The 21176-nt window shown below is 39.4% G+C and overlaps 1 protein-coding gene and 1 long non-coding RNA gene across 6 annotated transcripts in view; one reads left to right on the top strand and one right to left on the bottom strand.

Moving 5' to 3' along the window:
• Window positions 1–1006: 1006 nt before the first annotated feature.
• LOC124109860 (uncharacterized) lies at window positions 1007–9477 on the bottom strand. Its single transcript, XR_006857117.2, has 2 exons — window positions 9048–9477; window positions 1007–1212 (listed from the first exon to the last, which is right to left on the bottom strand). It is a non-coding gene; the product is annotated as an uncharacterized LOC124109860 (long non-coding RNA).
• Window positions 8432–21176, top strand: part of Stag2 (STAG2 cohesin complex component) — a 134998-nt gene continuing 122253 nt past the window's right edge. The window contains exon 1 of one of the 5 annotated variants that reach the window (XM_046468662.2): window positions 8432–8731. The gene's annotated coding sequence lies outside the window, so the exon portion shown is untranslated. Of the gene's footprint in view, window positions 8732–9585; window positions 9717–9944; window positions 9967–12680; window positions 12806–21176 lie in introns of those variants that run through there. The other 4 variants (XM_046468692.2, XM_046468668.1, XM_046468684.2 and 1 more) reach the window with 4 other exon arrangements.

Genomic DNA, 21176 nt, shown 5'->3' with positions numbered 1-21176 from the left:
GGAAATTGAATCCAATGGTGTTTTACCATTGAGCTATACCCCCAGCCCTTCTTTATTTTTTTATTTTGAGACAGGGTTTGGCTAAATTGCTGAGGGCCTTGCTAAATTGCTGAGGCTGGCCTCAAACCTGAGATCTTGCCTCAACCTCCAGAGTTGCTGGGATTATAGGTGTGGGCCACCATGCCCAACTAAAGAACAGTTTTTTTTTTTTTTTTTTGCACTGGGAATCAAACTCAGGGACATTCTATTGCTGAACTACATCCCCAGCCTTTTTTATTTTGAGACAGTCTTATTGTCCAGATTGGACTTGGGTTTGTAATCATCCAGACTCTGCCTCCCTAGTCACTAGGATTATTTGTGTGCACCACCTCCTCCTGTAAATGAAGAACAATTGTAACCAAAATCATGTAAATAGTCATTGTTTATGCAGTAGCTACTAGCCACATATGGCTATTTACATTTAGGCTTTTTTTTTTTTTCTTGACAGTACTGAAGATTGAACCCAGGGCCTCTCACATGCTAGGCAAGCATTTTATCAATGAGCAATATCCCCAGACCTTTTTATCTTTTTAATTTTGATATGAGTCACACTAAGTGACCGAGGCTTCATCCTGTCTCAACCTCCTCAGTTCCTGGGATTATAGGTGTGCACTGCCATACCTGGTGTACATTTAACTTTTAATTAAAGTTAAATGAAATTAAAAATCCACTCCTTGGGGCTGGGGATGTGGCTCAAGTGGTAGCGCGCTCACCTGGCATGCGTGCGGCCCGGGTTCGATCCTCAGCACCACATACAAAGATGTTGTGTCCGCCGAAAACTAAAAAATAAATATTAAAATTCTCTCTCTCTCTCTCTCTCCCCCTCTCTTTCTCGCTCTGTCTTTGAAAAAAAAATCCACTCCTCATTTGCAGTAGATAAATTTTAAGTGCTCAGTAGCTACATGTGACTACCATACTGAACAATACAGGTTGTAGAAATTGCCATTATTGCAAAAAGTTCTAATAATGCTGATCCAGATAATTATTTATTCTTCATTTCAATTCAATAAATATTTATTGATTTTCTACTATATGCTAACATTTGTTTGGTTATAACAAATGTGAACAAAACACGATTATTATTTGCAAGGCATTGGGCTGGGTCTGTGGTTCAGTGATAGAGCATTTTCCTGGTATGTGTGACACCTTGGGTTCCATCTCCAGCACCACAAACTGAAAAACAAAAACCAAAACACATTGTATTATTTTCAAGGCATTCAACATCTGGTAGGGACAAGATTTCCAAATTGTGAGAGATTATTTCCATATGGGGACAGCAGGAAAGGCTTTTTGGAGATATTCTCATTTAAACTGGGCATTTGAGGATGGAGAAAATTTGAATGGGGGAAATGTAGGAAAAGGAGAGAAACAGTGCAAGTAAAGATAGGGGTAGGAGAGTTCTTGGAAAACACCAAGTGATTTAGTTTGCTTGGACTGTATGAAATAGGAACGGATATGTAGCTCAGTGGTAGAGCATTTACCTACCATGTGCTAAGTCCTGGGTTTCATTCCCAGCACCATCACACACACAACACAGTGACAGTGGTCTGTCTTTTCTAAAGAGTCATCTGGCTACACACACACACACACACACACACACACAGTTTGCTGCTGGGATTTAACCCAGAGCCTTACACAGTCTAGGCAAGTGTTCTACCACTGAGAAATATCCCCAACCCCTCAACAAATATTTTTGAGTGTCTACTCTATTTCAGACTCTATACTAAGCACTGGGGACATAACCGTGAACTATACATATATTATATACATAGTTCACAGTTATGAGTGATGAAATTGGGATAAAAGAGTGGAAGGTATTGAGAACTCTCCTAAAGAGTTTATACTTTGGCTGGTACTGTGTCATAGGCCTGTAATCCCAGCGGTTCAGGAGGCTCAGGCAGGAGGACTGTGAGTTCAAAGCCAGCCTCAGTAACTTAGCAAGGCCCTAACCAACTCATTCAGACCCTGTCTCTAAAAAAATACAAAATAGAGCTGGAAATGTGGCTCAGTGGTTGAGTGCCCCTGAATTCAATCCCAGGTAGCCCACCCTAAAAAAGAGTTTATACTTGGTTCTTTGGGTCCTTAATACTCAGTGTGGACTTTAGACCAGCAGCACAGGTATGTCCTGGAAGTTTGTTAGAAATGAAGAATCAGGTCCCACCCTAGATTCAGACTTATTCAATCCGAATTTACATTTTAGCAAGATCCCCAGGTGATTCTTATGCACATCAAAGGTAGCAGAGGATGGTTGTAGACCCAGTGAATCAATAAAAATGTATGTAAGTGAGTGAGAAAGTGAATCAGGGAACAAGCAAGTAAGCACAAAGTAAGCTAGTAATCTAATCAGTATTGGATTGACCAGGAAAGAAGCTGGACACGGGACTATTACTGTTAGCTCAGATGAGAAGTGGGAGGGTTTGGATATAAGAGATATTGAATCTTTAGTATGTAGATATACCTTCAGTTCTTTTAACTCATAGCTTTTAATTAATTAAAGTTAGATGAAATTAAAAGTTAAAATATTGCATACTATTCAAAATAAAAAGAAAAATTCAATGAATCCAGTAATATGGTATTTAAAATGTCTTAAAAGGTGCTAGTTATTTGTTTTAGACAAGGCTTATTGGTATGTCTATTTCCTGTTGATACCACAGGTCCAAGGTCTACTCCTGAGTATTGTAGTATCAGGCTTTTAATCATATAAGCTCATATAAAGATGATGATAGGAATCTTGGAAATTAAGTCAATATATCCTAGTTCACAAAAAAGTGATTTGTAAACTAGAGATTCAATGTATTACTTTTCAATCGACGGCTGGGCACATTGGTGCACTCCTATAATGCTAGCTACTCAGAAGTGTAAGGCAGGAAGATAACAAGTTCCAGGCAAGCCTGGGCAATAGAACTAGACCCCACCTCCAAAAAAAAAAAAAAAAAAAAGAGAGAGGCTGGGGAATGTAGCATACCCCAAGGTTCAAAGCTCAATACCAAAAACAAAAAACAAACAAACAAATTACAGTATGACAGAGTAATTTAATTATATTTTCACAAATCAGAGATTTTTTTTACCCATTTTTTTTTAGACTGGGTCTTTCTACATTGCCTAGGCTGCTCTCAAACTCTGGGGATCAAGCCTATGAGTAGCTGGGACTGTAGGTATACATCACTGAGTCCAGCTGACATTCCCCCCCCTTTTTTTTGTACTTGGGTAGTCATGGGGATTGAGCCCAGGGGTGCTCCTCAACTCTTGCTTCAGTCTCCCAAGTAGCTGGTATTATAGGTGATTGCCATTGTACCTGGCTCAAATTTTATTTATTTTTGTATTGGGGATTGAACTCAGGGGTATTTTACCATTAGCTACATCCCCAGTCTTTTTTTTTTTAATTCTGAGACAGGGTTTTGATAGGTTGCTGAGAGTCTGGCTAAATTGCTGTGGCTGGCCTTGTATTTTTGATTCTCCTGCTCAGCCTCCAGGGTAGCTGGGATACAGGCATGGATTACTATACCTGCCTGCATTTTTTTATTACCACTTTTTGTTTTGTAACAGTTTAGGACTCACAAAGTTGCAAATACAGTACAGAGAATGTCCATGTATTCTTCATCAACTTTTCCCAATGATAATAGTATCCATAAAAGTGCATTGTGAAACCTAGGAAATCAACATTTAATACAATACTATCAACTAAAATACAGATATTATTAGGTTCTTCACCATTTTTAATTATTTTTTGTGGTTGTAGATGGACAGAATGTCTTCATTTTTTAGTTATGTGGTGCTGAGGATCAAACCCAGTGCTTCACTCGTGCTAGACAAGCACTCTGCCACTGAGCCACACCTCAGTCCAGAGTTTCACCATTTTTCATGAACTTAAGTGCATATGTGTAGTTCTATGATATTTTATTACATGTGTAGATTTGAGTACTCATCACCACAGTCAGGATGCACAATTGTTCAATCACTTCAGAGAAACTCTCTTTTGTTACCCCTTAATAATCATATGCTTTCTCCAACTTTAATCCTTTTCAACCAATGACCTGTTCTCCCCAACTATCATTTTGTCAGTTTGAGAGTATTATACACTGGGATCATAGTATATAATGCATTGAGATTGGCTTTTTTGTTTTTATGAGGCATAATGCCTTCCAGGGTCAATCAAGTTTTTGTGTGTATTAATAAGTCCTTTTTACTCCAGGTGTGGTGGCACATGTTTGTAAATCCCAATAACTCATGAGGCTGAGACAGAATTATCACAAGTTCAAGGCCAGACTTAGCAACTTATGGAGATCCTGTCTCTAAATAAATAAATAAATAGGGCTGGGGATGTGGCTCACCGGTAAAGTGCCCCTGGGTTCAATCCCCAGTACTAAAAAAGAAAAAAAAATCCTTTTTATTGCTGAGTAGCATTCCCCTCTATGAATATACCACACTTTAACTATTTACCAATTGATGGGCATCTGTGTTGTTTCTTGTTTCTGGCTATCACAGATAAAACTTTTATTAGCATTTGTGCAAACACAAAATTTCATTTTTCTAGGATAAGTGCTTAGGAGTAAGCTTGCTAGGTCATATATTAAGTATATATTTAACTTTATAAGAAAGTACCAAACTGTTTTCTAGAGCAACCGGTATGAGATTTTAAAACTTGTGTGTGTGTGTGTATGTGGTGCTAAGGACTGAACCCAGGGCTTCCTCCACACTTGGCAAGTGCTGTATCATTGAGCTACATGCCTAGTCCAAAATTTCAAATTTACATAAGTAACAATACAAACAAAGATGTTGTGTCTGCCGAGAATTAAAAAATAAATATTGAAAAAAAATCTCTCTCTCTCATTAAAAAGAATACATTAAAAAAAGAATATTTTATGCATTTCATCACTCATAACTGTGAACTCTGCTAGGGGTAATATCTGTATAGTTCACTGTTGTGTCCCCAGTACTCAGAATAAAGCCTGAAATAGAGCAGATACTAAAAAAATATTTGTTGAAGGTTTGGGGATATTTCTCAGTGGTAGAACTCTTGCCTAGCTTGTGTGAAGCTCTGAGTTAAACCTCAGCAGAAAGAAAAAAAGACAGTGGAATGAATCTGACCTATGTACATATATGAATATACCACAGTGAATCTCACCACCATGTATATCCACAAGACACTAATTAAAAAAAAAAAAACAACTATAAGTAAATAGCAGAAAGATCAGTAGAGTACTGGCAAGGAAACAGGGGGTAGAAGAGAGGTGAAGGGGGAGTACTAGGGATTGAATTAGAACAAATTATACTCCATGCTTTTATAATTATGTCAAAATGAATTCTTTTGTCATGTATAATTAAAAGGAACCAACAAATCACTCATATATTAACAAATGAGATCTATTATACAAGCTATTTGCAAATTGTTTTTTCACATATATATTTATATATCATTAAATACATATACGTTTTTAACTTTTGTTTTTGGAGGTGCTGGGGATCAAACCTAGGGCTTTGCATGTTAGTCAAGTGCTCTACCAATGAGTTAAACTCCGAGCCTACATTTGTTTTAATGGAGGGCATAGGAGTCACTTTTGTGATACAACACAATTTCTTTAACCGACCCCTAATGGTGGCCATTTCTATTGTAATTTTCCATTATAAAGTTATAATAAAATCTTTATATAGTATATATATATATCTGTGCAATTAGCATGAACATATATCTGTAAGATATATTCCTAGGATTGGCATTATTAAGTCAGTTATGTTTTACTGTTCTAAGATAAAAATTTTTTCTAGTCCCTGACTCCACCCCCAGCAGTAGGGATTGAACTCAGGGCACAGTACCAGTGAGACACATCTCCAGCCCTTTTTATTTTGAGACAGGGTCTAGGGTATGTTCTTTAGGGCCTTGCTAAGTTGCTGAGGCTGGTCTGGATCTTGTGATCCTATGTCTTGGCCTTCCCAGCAACTGGATGTACAGATAATTAAGATTCAGGTTGTTTTTAAACTGTAATATATTTCATTTAATGTCATTTTTAAAAACTTTGTCCTCAATTTTGAAGAGTGAATGCCTTTAGTCTTTCAGTATCTTAAAAAATAAACACCATTTCTTAGGATAGGACTGGGACATATAGCATTGTGAACTGCACATATTGAAGGCACCATAAATATTTTATTGAATGAGCTTTAGCAAAAAGAAAAGAGGAGCTACTGTGAAACATTTTTAAATGTCAGTATAAACTTGCTACAAGAATAATTTCGGGTTATATTAGTTAAAATTATTAACTTTCAGTGGTATTTTTTACAAAATAAAAACAAGTTAACAAGAACTTTTCAATTTTGTTCAGAGGGCAAAATTGTTTTAAAGTCAGTTGTTACACCATGAACTTGACAACATAAATTTACAAAATTGATGAAAAACTGTACCATGTATTGTTTGGAGCAGGAAATCGGTAGTTTTTAGCTAATACTAAAACAGAAAAAAAAAAAAAAACCCAGGAAATCATTAATATCACTTGATAGTAAATTGGCACAATTGAACTAAATTAATGTAAAACGATTTGGTACACAGCCCAATTTTCCTATTACTTCAAGTGGAATTTTGCATTAACTTATATAACTGCAAAATTTCCACTACTCCTTATTTAATGTTCTAGCTGCATCATTCTGTAACTTGCATCTATTAAAAACTGTATCTTTTTGTATTCTACCAAAGATAGTCTATAAAAGAAATGGAAATTTATTTTGAATAGTATTCCAGTTTTCATAGTTTTAGAGGTAAGTAAAAATGTCTCAGGTTTTATTTCTTGTTATTGATATTTAGATGTTTCTGTTTAACTTTTATTGTTCAGTTGATTAAATATACCATAATTCTTTTTTTTAAAGTTGCAGGAAAAAGCCAATGAGCACAGCAGATGAGAAAGAAACTAAGACACAGACGTGGAAGGAATATAATTTAAGGACTGAAACTAATCATTATACTGCATTAGGAATGCTTTAGATTTGATATAGGGTGAAATCTGCATAACTCACACAGAGCTCACACGATTTCTGTTATTAAATACGTTTTCTTGAAATTGAAATATTAAAAAAAGAAACAGAAACTAAGAGTCTTTAACCAAATTCTACTTTATCAGTATAGGAGTTGCTATAATAGTAACAGAGACACTGTTAAGAGGTCACTTCTTTCGGTCCTAGGCGCTTCCAAGAGATAGGCCCCCTCCCCGAGTTTTTCTCCCGCGTGTAGAGAGCGCTTGGCAGTCAAAGGTCCTGTACGCTGGTTTTGAATAAATAATAACAGAAAACAAGGGTGATAAAGACTTGAATTAATGGGTGGTGGTGGAAGGAATGGAAGGAGTGGTTTCATACTTCATTTGTATTGCGGGGATGATTGGGAGGCAGGATAAGGAACCTAAATTCCTAACACTGTCTGGAGGCCGCCCACGTTTCCAGGAAGGCAGTGGACGCGCGGGGGAGGCGGGGAAGACCGGTAGGTACCCCAAGACTCCTTTCCCCGACATTTCCATTTTCTTCACTTCGCTCGGTCCCGTCTTTCCTCTTCCGCCCCCAGAGTGGCGAAGAAATTTGTGAAGCGCCTGGCCTAGCCTAGTAGCCCAGTTCCCTTAAGTCTCCTAGATCCTGGAGATAGAGACCACGTCTTGGAACAGAGAGTTGCAAAGAAAAAAAATTTTTTTTTTTCTTTTCCAGTACTAGGTCCTTCTGTTAAGAGATCAGCTTCCATTTTCTCCACACTCGAAACAAAACGCAACAAAAAACTCAAGCCCGTTAAATCACTTAGGATCAGGTGCCAGAGTTCATCGAGTTGGGTTCTTCTCGTGGGAAGTACGGAACAGAGTGAAGCGAGAGTCCTGGAACTAGGGCCTCATCAGTTCCTTTGCTGCGGACAGTCAGAGGAGGGGACTTTAAGGGTGATGTCCTACTGGGCTGCCACCTTGGGGCTGCGCGAGGGGCGGAAGAGCCAGGGCAAAGAGTCCCCGAGTGAGCCCAGCCTTTGAATTCCCACGGCCAGGGGCTCTGCCGGACGTTCCTAACGCCCTCCACTACACACCTTCCCCTCCCCCCCAGGAAAGACAGAGGAACCCTGGTGCCACCGAATCCCTGGTGGAAGCACGTCCAAACGAATGAGTAAGTCAGGCGCGGGCACGGCACCTTGTTTACCCCACTCGGCGGCGCGCCCCAGCGGGCGCCTGGTTTACAGAAGGCGTCGGAGACGCTGAACCCGGGAGTCAGTCGGCCACGATTGGTTGGTGATTGGGAGGAGGACTCTGGGTGGGAGGGCCAGAAGCCAAGTATTGCAGTGGCAGCTCTCGGCCGCTAGATGCTGCTCCCTCACAACAGGAGCCGGGCGCGTGTTGGTGGCCGACAGATGGCGCCTGCGCGTTCCATTCGCCTCCAAGTCGCCGAAGAGCGAACACCCCAAACAATCCCGAAGCGCCACCAAAAAAAAAAAAAAAAAAAAAAAAAAAAGAAAAAAAAAAAGAAAAAAAAACCCGCCGGATCCGACCGCCACTTTCAAAACCCCCCACCGCTCTAGAACCGCGGGAGCTTCCGTCCCTGAGTAGAATTCGAGGGTGTAAAGAAGAGGAAGGGGAAAAAATCTTGTACCAGCCCAGGGGTGAAGAAGCCCCCGGCCTGAGAAAGAAGGAAGGAGTGGGGGAGGCGAACAGTCTCGTTGCTGCCTCTGTGTACGCTGAGGGGGGAGGTAAGTTATAAAATGGCGGAGGCGAAGCTTCTAGAAGTTTGGAGGGGCACCCGGAGGGCGCGGGGCCCACCGTGAGGTGTGTATGGTTGAAACAGGGCGACCGACAGGAGTTGGGAGGGAAAAGAGGCTGGGCACTCTGTTGCCATTTAATTTCCCTCTCCGCTTCCTTTGCCCCCATGGGGGGCCAGCCATGGAGTGAGTGTTTAAGTCCAGGCGGGGAGAATCTTCCTCGCCCCCGCATCACCCCCAGCCCTCCTTTCTACCAAGTCGGCACCCCAACACTTCCAAGGAACTTCCAGCCCCGCTTCCTCCCTACCTCCTACTCCTAGAGTCGCTTTCTACCGCAGGACTCTTCTTTCCGACTACCCTCGCTGAAGATTTTCTCTTCCTTCCCTCGCCCAACTCTCCCTCGGGGCCTCTACGGAGGACCCCCCCATGGGTGGCCCAAAATGGAGAACGCGGAGCAGCGCAAGATGGAGGCTCCGCTTCTCTGTGTAGCATTAGATTTAGGTTCCTTTTCTCCGGCAGGCTCTTAAGCCTAGGAGACCCAAAACTGGAGGTGGGGTGGGGTGCGAGCCTTAGTCGGGGGAGGCAAGCTGGGGAGGCTGTAACTGGGGTGGGGGAGAGCGCGGTATCGTGGAGAGGGGAAGGAAGAGAGCAAAATGGTGGTGCTGGGAACTAGGGGGGAGGGGAGAAAGAGGAGGCTCAGTTGTGTATATTTGGGCCTCGGACCGAGGGAGGCGAGGGAAAATCTACTCTGATCACACCCCTCCCTCGTGCCCCCTCCCTTCTCCCTTCCCCTCCTTCCCTTCCTCCCTCCCCTCCCCTCCCTCCCTCTCTTCCTCCCTTCCTAGAGAGGGAACAACATTCATGTGACGGGCCCCTCTGCTGCTCCCCCGCCCCATCATCTCCAGCGCGTGGTGGGGGAACTGCTTGGGAAAGCGGTTGGCATCGATCTCTCCATCCCTTCCGAGGCCCGAGTTCGGTCAGTTTTCTTAGGGCAACAATTTTATAAATAGGCTGGGGTCTGGCGGCGTTGGCCCCCGCGCGCAGACCTTGCCCCGAAGGGGGCCCTGCCTGCCTGGCATGGGCGGAGGGGGGAAGGGCGGGAGTGGAAGGCTGTTTGTTGGGGGGTTTTGGCGCCACTTTTGTTTTAGTTTTAGTGCTGCTTTTCATTCCCACCCCCACCCGCACTGTCTTTCTCAAGGCACGAACTGAGCTGATCCTTGCCCCAGGTAGGCAGCCTATGCTTTTTCCCTCCACACTTTTATTCTTGCTTGAGGGCGACTTTCTTTTTTCTTCTATCACGTATCCGGAGATCTGTGGAAGGCAATTTTAGGACGAAAAGGGTCGGATGGGCCATGGGCGAGAGAAGGTGTGGGAAACAGCATCAAGTAGTTCCGCAAAACTTTGAGCCCCGTTCCCATTTTCTTCTGGCCTAGAATCGTAAACGTATTGTTGATTTCGGCCTTTTTTTCCCCCTCCCGTCGCGAGAATGTCTTGTTTTGCCTTTAGTTTTTTATAAACCGCTGTACTTTCGACATTTAGTTTCCGCTTCTTCTCGGTGTATATGTCATTTTATTTTTAATCCTTAAGTGTAATGGGTTATCGTGTGATTTTTCGGGTTTTAGTGTTCAGCGTTAATTTTTAATATTGCATTAGTAGTTTCATCCGGTCTGTGAGACTTTCTCCTCCGTGGCCTAGAATGTTTTTTATGTTGTTGCCTACCACCCCCCACCTTCCCTCTCCCTCCTCCTTTCTCTTGGATGTAGTTTTGAAATTGAGGGTCATGGTTTTTGGTTAAATGGTTATTTACAGCTTACAGGGTATATCTGTTAGAAACTTTTGATCTGTAGGGTTAGGTTTAAGTAAACGAGGAGCTTGTGTTGGTTTGCAATGGTTCCTTAAAATGCGCGGGCCGCTTCCCCCCGCCCCCCGTAAAGCCCCAATCTTCCCTTCACACTGGAGTGTAAATTCCATACCCCTTTTCTCCCACGGACCGCCGTATTTCACAGCAGCCACACCCTGTATTTGTCTCTGTGGATTGGACTCATTATCAGCTTAATTTAGTGACTCTTAAACCACCATGATGGGACTTGCTTAAGCACGAAGCTTCTTTTCCTGTTTAGTCCTAGTGGTTAGTGTCGAAAGAGGAATAATCGAGGTTTCTTGATGAAACCTGGTGCGGTCCAAGCTCTGCCTTTTTTCTGTTGTCTTTTTTCCTACTCCGGGCTGTTGGCGGTGTCAGCACCGCTGCTGGGGGCGGGGGGTGGAGGGGAGAAAAGAGTCGGGTTACCGAAGTGCGTCATTCCTGGCTCTAGCAGGGCCTGCTCGGGAGCTGCTGGTGTTTGTTACTGTCCTCGCAGCACTTTCCTGCCAACCTTCTCTCTCTGCGTATTGGTTAGGAGCAAAAGCAGGAGGCGGTCTCCTAATTCTGTCTGTAGCCTAGCGCGTTGCGTTTAAGGGTATATGTGAACTTATTTAAAAAAAAAAAAAAAAAACACCGGCCCTGGAAAGTGGATACATTTCTGTTTAATGACATGCAATTCAGGTAGTTTAGACTTGCTTTCATGTGTTTTCCAATGAACAGTGGGGTTAATTTTGAACATTTTAAACCACTTAGGTTAAAATGCCTGGTTTTCTTGCTACATTGATATCAATCTATAATTAGGAATCAGAAGGACCAGTTAAGGCGTTTAAGTGTTCAGCGGTTTTTCAAGTGGTTGAATTGTAATTTTATGACACAATATGTTAAATAGTCTGTTTTTTTTTCGTTTTGAGCTAAGGTGCAATGTGAATATAACCTAATTGTAAATGTTTTAAGTTTGTTTTCATCATATATTCTTACTTATTCTTCAGATATAATTTACAATATATCCATGGAGTTTTATGGACCTCATTAAAATTGTTGAAGATGGTTCTTCTTCTTTTTTTTTTTTTTTACCGAATTCTTAGAAGAAGTTTATCATTTTATCTAGAAGTTGTGTAGGCTGCCTGTACAAGTTACATTGTTAGATTCTGGACTTCTTAAACTGTTAATTTGATACTTGTTATCTTTGGGATTTTTCTCTGTATTTATTGAGCACACTGTATTCCTCTTTTTCTCTTTTTTTGAAGATAATAAAGACGAGAGGGAGTGGGTAGGAGGTAAAGATGAAACAAAAATGCTCTTGAGTTGATTATTGTAGCTAGATGAGTACAGGAGAGTTCATTGTCACTCTTATGCTATTTTTGTGTGTTTGAAAATTTCCATAGTTAAAGGAAAATTTTGGAGAAAAATTTCCAAGTTGGTTTTGCAATCTTGTAATGACTTAAATTTATATCTATGTATCAGGTATTTACATGGGAAACAGCCTTGTGTATAAGTAATTTCACATGCCTGGCATATGAACTTTCAAAAAATATTTAAACTGAACCAGTATAGAACAAGCAACATGAATTCTTTTAAATTAGTTGAACTTTAACTTAGTTTGAATGTATTCTACTTTTAGTTTCCTTTTAAGTTCTTTGAAAATAGGAAAATTCCATTTGTAAGTTTAAATATTCTGCTTGGTGTCTATTTCATCAACTTGGAGTTACAGTGAGTCAGTATGAAAGGGATTTACTATTAATAGGAGGGGCTTTGGCAGTTGGAGTAAGACACAGTGGAAGGGATTGGGGTGCCATGGGGAGCATTCCTGGTAAGAAGATCAAGGTAGCTGAATTCAGTTTCAGTGTTTGGTGTTTAATGACTGGGTAGAGAAACTGATTGGAAAAGAAATGTACTTATTACCCATTCCTTCCCACTGTGAAATAACTGTAGTATTCGAAGGTATCAGAGACTGGCAGGGAGGGCAAAGCGGGTTTCCTTTTTAAAAAAATAATATGAAAATGAGTGTTTTCATTGAAAATGACTTAAATCATTCCCCCTTCAGTGATCTGGTGCTGTAACTAGTTAGAAATTGATATTTATACTATTTTTATTATTTTCTCTTAGGAATATTTTTACCATTACCCATTAGTAATAAAAGTTCATTGCAATTAAAACCCTCAAACTCCTATTAGTGTGTTCTTGAACTTCTACTAAAGTCTAAGGTAAGTGCCTTATTTTCTGCAATTTTGTATTGTCAGGTTTATTCCCCCCGTTGTATTTTTGAATATATGTCAAAGTTCTGAAGAAAATACAAAATATTTAATTTTTATGTTTGGTAAAATGTTCTCTTATCATTATTACATTAAAATTCTATCCCATTCAGGGAAAATAACATTTGTCATCTGGTAATGTTAGTCTGTTTGTATGTTTCATATTTCAGTTTTAGAAAGATATTAAAGGAAGACAGATTACACATTTCAACTTTTTATTCCTATGCAAATACTTAAGTAGATGATTGTCATATCAGATTTATTTTATTGTCGTGAGGCAGTAGCTAAACTACTAAACCAACAAATTATGAGTTTGGTTAACTTTGAAGTTTATTTAGTTTTTTTTTTTTTAAAGTCTGCTGATAAGATTTTGATGAAATTAAATTCTGTATTTCCTTTTTATTGTTTTCCTTTATATCCTTATCAACTTCTGTGGTTGCCTGAAAACCTATGAATTAAAATAGGGTAGTTGGGTTGAGGGGAGCAGGTTCAAGCTCAGATCTGTTCCTTTGGGAGTATAGAGTTAGATGTGAAGATATGCCATGGTCAGTTTGGTAATGCTTAATATTCTGCATGTTTAATATTACCCACAGTCGAGTGTGGGAAGGTAGTAAACACTAAGTAGTGTGTGTATACACACACACACACACATACATACACACACACATTTTGGCTTTGGGTTCTTTTTTAGGAAGGGTTCTTTTAATAGATGGAAAACTTCATTTTTTGATGCTGTAAGTTAACTTTTTAAATATATATATATATATATATATATATATATATATATATTTAGTTGTCAATGGGCACAATACTTTTATTTTGTTTATTTATTTTTATGTGGTGCTGAGGATCGAACCCAGTGCCTCACACGTCCTAGGCAGACACTCCACCCCTGAGCCACAACCCAGCCCCACAAGTTAACTTTTGAACTTAAAATTTGTATTAAATTAAAATTTGTAATTTACTATATAATGGAGCACTATTTTGGGAGGTGAGTAACAAAGGAAAGGAATGGTCTTAGATATGAACATTAGCATGCATGAAAACATGATTAATTGTTGAAGATTTAAAAAGTCATTTTAAAATTACAGGCTATTTTAGCAATTCTTCACATTTTTCTACATTTGATATGTGCCCAGGACTTTTAATGTATGCGTACAACACTATGGCTGTATAACAATTCTTTATATCATTTGGATATCATAAGTGGTAGTTACTGCATGTTTCATGTGGCAAAGATAGGAGAAAACAAAATTGTCAGTTGGATTTTTTTTTCTCAGTCTCCTGAATTGCCTTCTTTGCATTTAACTCAACCAAATATTTCTTTGGTGTAAATGGTGTTGGTTTGTGGAGTCTGATTTTTGTATATGTGCATTTAAAAAGTCTACACATCTTCAGCAGCTGTGGTAATCTGTTTCCTGATTTGTGCTTTTAAATATATGCTTGCTAGAGCATTTGGATACTAACTGGTAGACACCAAGAAGGTAGTGTTAGTCAAGAGATTATTGAAATTATTTTACACTCTTCCCTCTTAGGATGAAAAATGGTATGTTTTTTTTTTAAAGTTTAATTGTATTGGAAAATACATGACTAGACTGCATGAGATGAACTAGGGAAATTTCTATATGCTTTGGATAGCTTAATGTACAACTCAGTTCCTTTATAATAAAAAACAAGTTCTGTTGGACATTGTTGAGGAAATGAGTCTTCCTTACAGGTTTTCAAGAATAACATTGTTGTAATAGGGTATGACCTAACTTTTTGAAATCTGGAGTATTCAAAGAAACATACTGTCATTGTAATTTGAATTTCTTTTTGAATGTAAAGAACTGTTTTAACATAAACTGTTTAATCTTCTCAGCCACCTTGCAAGATAGGTGGTCCATATCAATTTATATATAAGGAAATTAAGGTTCTAGAGAGTAAATGACTTGTCCCAAGTCACACTGGATTAGCCTGGGCCTAAATCCTTTTTTTTTTACATATTTTTTTTAATATTTATTTTTTAGTTGTCGGCGGATACAACATCTTCGTTTTGTATGTGGTGCTGAGGATCGAACCCTGGCCGCACGCATGCCAGGCGAGCGCGCTACCGCTTGAGCCACATCCCCAGCCCCCTAAATCCTTTTGTGCTTTTTTTGTTAAGCTCATTTGTTTCCCTTATCTGGTTTAGGTCATGGACTATCACCAGAAAGCATGCATCATTATTTTAATTTTGTAAAACCAAGATATTTTTCCGTGTATAGTATAAGATAATACAGAATTTCATCCAGGGTCAGGTGAATTGCTGCTGGATGAAAGGTGTGTGTGTGCATGTATGTGTGTGTGTGTGTACGTGTGTACATATATATGTATATATAGGAATGAATAAAATATTATGTACCAGTTTGTAAAATAGTTGAATTAAATCTGAACCCTTCCCCCACTGGAGATTGTACCCATTGTCTCTCTACCACTGAGATATATACCCAGCACTTTGAAATTTTTAAACAGGGCTGGGCATGGTGGCCAATGCCTGTAATCCCAGTGACTCAGTCTGGGAGGCGGAGGCAGGAGGATACAGTTTAGGAAGACCCTGTCTCAAAATTAAAAATAAAAAGGGCTGAGGATGTATCTCAGTGGTAAAGTGCCCCTGGGTTCACTCCCTAGTACCACAAATTAAAAAAAAAAGTTGAAACAAAGTCTCCCCTAAGTTGCTTAGGCTGTCCTTAAATTTGCAATCCTCCTGCCTCAGTCCCATGAGCTGCTGGGATTACAGGCATGCAACACTGCCTGGTTAAGATTTTAGCTTCTTGGGCTGGGGATGTGGCTCAAGTGGTAGCGCGCTCGCCTGGCATGTGTGCGGCCCAGGTTTGATCCTCAGCACCACATACAAACAAAGATGTTGTGTCCGCCGAAAACTAAAAAATAAATATTAAAATTCTCTCTCTTAAAAAAAAAAGATTTTAGCTTCTTGTTGTTGTCCTTTTTGGTACTGGGAATTGAACCCAGGGCCTCACACATGCTAAAGTGCTCTACCATTGATCTGTATCCCCAGCCTAAATCTGAGCTTGAACGTTGTCTGAGCATACTTATTAAATTTATGGGATAATATGTTGAATTCTTGTTTTTTGTTTTTTTTTTTTTTTTTGGTGTGTGGGGGGAAGTCATACTATGGAAGTACCTAGAATAGTTTTACAAGATTTTTTTTTCTCTACTTTTGGTCAGTTATGCTCTGTCCAAATAGTTCCTCAGTCCTGCAGCTTGTTTCTTGAATGGTTAGAGTTGAATTAAAAATTTAGGCTAATAATGCACCTCTCTGGTTCTGTAGGGAGATCTTTACCCAGGGGTGTTCTACCACTGAGCTACACCCCCAGCTATTTTTTATTTTTAATTTTGGGACATGGTCTCACTAAGTTGCCCAGGCTGACCTTGAACTTGTATCCCTTTTGTCTTCACCTCTCCGTATGTGGAATCACTGGAGCGTGCCACCGTGCCCTACTCCCATTATTTAATGGTACCTATATCTCTCTTCAAGCCAGGCACAGTGGCACATGCCTGTAAATGTAGCTGCTTGGTAGACTGAGGCAGAAGGATCAAAGGTTTTGGGCCAACCTGGGCAAATTAGACCTGTCTCAAAATAAAAAAGGGTTGGTTGTGACTAAGTGGTAGAGTTGCTTCCCTAGGATTTGCAAGGCTCTGGGTTCAATCCTCTGTTACCCCCCCCCCCAAGTTCTTGGTGCTTCTGTTATATATCTTTTGTTTGCTATTTCTATTTTAGTTCATCTTTTCCCCTTTTTTTTTTGGTTTTTATTTGTATCAGGTGATAAATACTATCAGGGGCCCAGGTTATTAGATTTATTAGTGATCAATATCAGTGTCTCAGTTTTCTTCCTGTTTTTCATACACTCTAGTTAGAATTTTTCTTATTTGAAGGAGTGCATGTTGGATTTCTGACCTAACAAATTAGTGGAGACCAGGTCAAACTGAAAAAAAAAGTTTTTATGTATGTATATATTTATTAATACATACATACACACTTCATAGCCACAAGTTGAGCTTTACTCCTCACACTTCAGATAGAGCCCTAATATCCAGAGTATACAAAGAACTCAAAAAATTAGACAATAAGAGAACAAACAACCCAATCAACAAATGGGCCAAGGACCTGAACAGACACTTCTCAGAGGAGGACATACAGTCAATCAACAAGTACATGAAAAAATGCTCAACATCTCTAGCTGTCAGAGAAATGCAAATCAAAACCACCCTAAGATACCATCTCACTCCAGTAAGATTGGCAGCCATTAGGAAGTCAAACAACAACAAGTGCTGGCGAGGATGTGGGGAAAAGGGTACACTTGTACATTGCTGGTGGGACTGCAGATTGGTGCAGCCAATTTGGAAAGCAGTATGGAGATTTCTTGGAAAGCTGGGAATGGAGCCACCATTTGACCCAGCTATTCCCCTTCTTGGTCTATTCCCTAAAGACCTAAAAAGAGCATGCTACAGGGACACTGCTACATCAATGTTCATAGCAGCACAGTTCACAATAGCAAGACTGTGGAACCAACCTAGATGCCCTTCAATAGACGAATGGATAAAAAAAATGTGGCATTTATACACAATGGAGTATTACTCTGCATTAAAAAATGACAAAATCATAGAATTTACAGGGAAATGGATGGCATTAGAGCAGATTATGCTAAGTGAAGCTAGCCAATCCCTAAAAAACAAATGCCAAATGTCTTCTTTGATATAAGGAAAGTAACTAAGAACAGAGTAGGGACGAAGAACAGGAGAAGATTAACATTTAACAGGGATGAGAGGTGGGAGGGAAAGGGAGAGAGAAGGGAAATTGCACGGTAATGGAAGGAGACCCTCAGGGTTATACAGTGGAGGGGGTAGAGAGAGAGGAGGGGAGGGGAGGGGAGAGGTGGGGAGGGGGGAGGGTGGAGGATGGGAAAGGCAGCGGAGCACAACAGACACTAGTATGGCAATTTGTAAATCAATGGATGTGTAACTGATGTGAATCTGCAATCTGTGTATGGGGTGAAGGTGGGAGTTCATAACCCACTTGAATCAAAGTGTGGAATATGATATGTCAAGAAATTTGTAATGTTTTGAACACCCACAATAAAAAATTAAAAAAAAAATGTATTCCCTTTTAAGTTTCATCCTGTAGGAAATAATTTTTCTAGGAGATAAACAATTTTCTACCCAAACTCTTCAGTATTGAATCTTTATTTTTATCCATATTTCCTCTTTGTATTCTAAGAATATCAAGAATGGGTATACCAAGACAATTACAATTACATTCTAAGGCATATATTGTATGTAATGTATTAGTTTCTCTACTGCATTTTGTTTGTTGTTGGTTTTGGTACTGGGGATTGATCCCAGGGCACTCTACCACGGAGCTACATCCCTGACCCTTTATTTTATTTGTTTATTTTGAGACAAGGTCTCACTAAGTTGCTGAGGCTGGCCTTGAACTTGTAATCCTCCTGTCTCAGCGTCTTGAGTACCTGGGATTACAGGTGTATGCTACTGTGCTGGGACTCTTCTTCACATATAGAAAAGTAGTTAGGTTTAGGAAATAGCCACTCAAATAATTTTCTGAGTTCTGTAGTTAACATGAGGAAACATGGTTGAGAATGGCTGCGTAAATATTAAGGGACTTGGATTGGCACTAAGCATACTTTTACTTTTCACAGTAATTTTCTTGTTAGTAACCTTAATATAATATCTTAAAATTCATGATAAAATGTGAATGCAGTTGATGATATTGCCATCTCTGTGGGATAAGTTGGTTAGTGTTGATTTCAGTCAGTTAGCAATACTTATTTGTTTTAAAGAATTGGAAGTGGGAAGTTAAATACATAATTTTATTTGTAAAAAGGATTATTGTGGGAGCTCTGCTCATTATGCAATTCAAAATCTTTTCTAAAACTTATTGGCAGTGATCAATTTTGACAGTAACTAATACTAACTGGACTCTTATTATATGTCAGACATGGTACAAACACTTTAAATGTATTCACTCACTTAGTCCTCATTACCCCTTGAGGTATGATGACCATGTGATAAGCATGATTCATTGTTTAAGCCAGTACACTTTTTTTCCCCTGGTGGTACTGGGGATTGAGTCCAGGGCTCTACCATTGAGCTACATCCCTGGCCATAAGCCAGGATACTTTTGAAAGTGAAAGGGGACATTAACCAGATGACATGCTGGGATAATAGCATAAACTAGGACTGTCCCACAGAAACTGGGATGTATGATTGACCCTAATTAATACCCTCCCTTTTTTTTTCCAGAAGAGGAAACTGAAGCATAGGGAGGCCAAGTAACTTGCCCAATTAGTAAGTGGTATGAAGGAATTTGAAATCCCAACAGATTTCTATGGGCTTGAAAATGATTTAAATTACTTTTAATTGTTGTGTTTTGAGAGTTTGCTTACTTTTATGCTTTGAGGGAAGTTTTTATTGGTACAGGGTCAGTAGTAAAAGATAAGATAGTGTTTTTTAAAATCCAGGAGAATTTCTAGTTGGCTTTTTTCAAGTGACTATTAAACTAGGGTGATTATAGATAAGTGTTGAAAAGCAACTTCTTCAGGTCCCCCTGAGTAAAACAAAACAAAGCACTCCATCTGAATTTTCCTTATATATTATTTAGGTTTCCTTTACCATTTTCTTAGGAAATGGTGGATTGATTGTATATTTCATGGGTCATCCTGAGAAGACAGCTGAAAGATGAGAAATTATTTTGTGACTAGAGAGAAGTGGTATTAGAAAAGAAAGAAGGTCCAGTTTAGAGACTTACCTAAAGTTAAACTGATTCCATAACAATTTGAGATTTATGCCTTGTAGAGATTGATGTGTCATTTCATAAAATCGATAGTTCTCTTGGGGTTGGGCTCAGTGGTAGAGTGTGTGTTTTGCATTTTCAAGGCCCTATGTTCAATCCCCAGTAGCAAAAAACAACAAACAAACCCATAAGTAAACTCCACTTTTATTTATGGAAAATTTTGTAGGTATTTTGTATTTTTTGTCTTCTTTATTTGTGGAGTCCCATTCTCAAAAACTTACTGAAGATGAATTTGAAAGTGGAGAAATGATTTTGGCACAAAGATGGACCCTACTGTATTGTAAAGTAAGATTTTTTTTTCTTGAGCCCTGGTGAGTGATAGAGATCTGATTGAAAATATTTCCAGTTTTTTTTTTTCATACTTGGCTGTTTTAATATTTATGGAATAATTTCTTCTTTCCCCTTAGAGCTAGTTCAGTTTTGTAGGTGTTATTCTGTCTCACCAACATAGCTGAAACATCATTAAGTAGGTTTATTTATTTATTTGTGGTACTGGGAGTTGAACCCCAAGGGTGTTTTACCACTGAGCTATATCCCTAACCCTTTTTATTTTATTAATTTTGAGACAGATTCTCATTAAATTGCCTAGGCAGGACTTGAACTCATGATCCTCTTTCCTCAGCTTCCTGAGACTCTGGTATTACCCATTAAATTTTTTTTAATGTGTGTGTGGGGTCTAACCATGTTGCACAGGCTGGCCTTGAACTCTTTTGTTTTGGATACTGGGAATTGAACTGGATCACTGGCACTGGATCACTGAGCCACATCCCCAACCCTGTTTTGTATTTTATTTAGAGACAGGTTCTCACTGAGTTGCTTAGTGCATCACTTTTGCTGAGACTGGCTTTGAACTCAATCCTCCTGTCTCAGGCACTCCAGTCACTGGAATCACGTGTGTGTGTGTGTGTGTGTGTGTGTGTGTATGTATGTGTGCCCGCATGTGCCACACTTGGCCTTGAACTCTTGATCCTCCAGTTTCTGCCTCCCTAGTAACTGGGATTACAGGTGTGTGCTGCTATGCCTGGCACAATTCAAAAAATCTTTTAGATAGTCCCCTGTTTAGTTCCTTAAAATCAGGAAGAGAAGAAACAGCTTAAAAGAGGACTATGTTTCTGATTAGGTTAAAGAGTTTATGGGTTGCATAGTGACTGGTGGACAAAATATTTTTGGGGGGATTTATTATATGAAATTAATGCAGTTTTTAAATTGTATTGCTGGTTTTCAAGCTGAAGTTCATGGATGGGATGAAATTCATGAGTACTCAAATGATGTGTAAGGTGTGCATTTTAACAGATTCTCAAAGGTTCATACATTGTTAAATAATTTGGTATTTCAAGTGCATATTAGAGATGGGATATATAATGGTATACTAGATTATATAATCTGCCCTCAGGGAATATTTAGTTGGACTTTATCACCACAAATGGATTAAAAGTTCCTATTAAAAATATTACATACTGGAATTGCTCCAGA

This window comes from Marmota monax, unplaced genomic scaffold (assembly GCF_021218885.2).
Source record: "Marmota monax isolate L192 unplaced genomic scaffold, Marmota_monax_Labrador192_F-V1.1 WCK01_AAM20220418_F8-fsc00054, whole genome shotgun sequence".
Taxonomy (NCBI): domain Eukaryota; kingdom Metazoa; phylum Chordata; class Mammalia; order Rodentia; family Sciuridae; genus Marmota; species Marmota monax.
Note: the sequence above shows the minus strand (reverse complement) of the source record. Positions and strands in the feature narration are given on the sequence as shown.